Consider the following 965-nt stretch of genomic DNA (forward strand, 5'->3'; position numbering starts at 1 on the left):
CGCATAGCTTGCATGTCTGAGACTGCACGCCACTGATATATATATATACATACATACATACATAAATTCATACATACATACATACATGCATGCATGCATACATACATACATACATACATATTGTGGCACTCCGTCGGTTACGATGACGAGGGTTCCAGTTCATCCGATCAACGGAACAGCCTGCTCGTGAAATTAACGTGTAAGTGGCTGTACACTGACACGTGTACCCTTAACGTAGTTCTCGGGGAGATTCAGTGTGCCACAGTATATCATAAGGCTGGCCTTTTGAACTTCAGGTATAACAGAAACAGGAAGAAAGAGTGATGGAAAGTTGTGGTGAAAGAGTACAGCAGGGTTTGCCACCACTCTCTCCTGGACCCTCGTGGAGCTTTAGGTGTTTTCGCTCAATACATGCCTGAAGATAGTGTTGGTAGAAATTAAATCAGCTTACATTTACTAAATTCATACTCGGGCTAAGCCCGAACGGCCCGAGTGCCGGAGTTGCCACTGATATATATATATTTATAAGTGTGTGTGTGTGTGTGTGTGTGTGCGTGTGTGCGCGCGTGTGTGTATGTGTGTGTAGATAGTTAGATAGATAGATAGATAGATAGATCACGACGATTCCTTCAGGGTGAGAAAGATGACGATCAACTGTTCGACAGCAGATGTATATATTCGCATATCTAAGACCACATTTGATTTCTTACTGTTTTCTTACAGTTTAACGTTTCTGAGGGGAGCTACGACGGGGCTGAGATCGCCGACCTCGACGGGTTATTCATTTTGGATAACCTCAAGAAACGTACACATTCATTCAGGTCGGCTAGCATACACACATGTCCTCACAAATATACCCATACATACACACACGCACATCCATGCAACCGATAGCATACCAATAACATACCTACGTCCACGTGATCATACATATCGTGTATATATATATATATATATATATATAT

Source organism: Octopus bimaculoides, chromosome 15, assembly GCF_001194135.2.
Source record: "Octopus bimaculoides isolate UCB-OBI-ISO-001 chromosome 15, ASM119413v2, whole genome shotgun sequence".
NCBI lineage: Eukaryota > Metazoa > Mollusca > Cephalopoda > Octopoda > Octopodidae > Octopus > Octopus bimaculoides.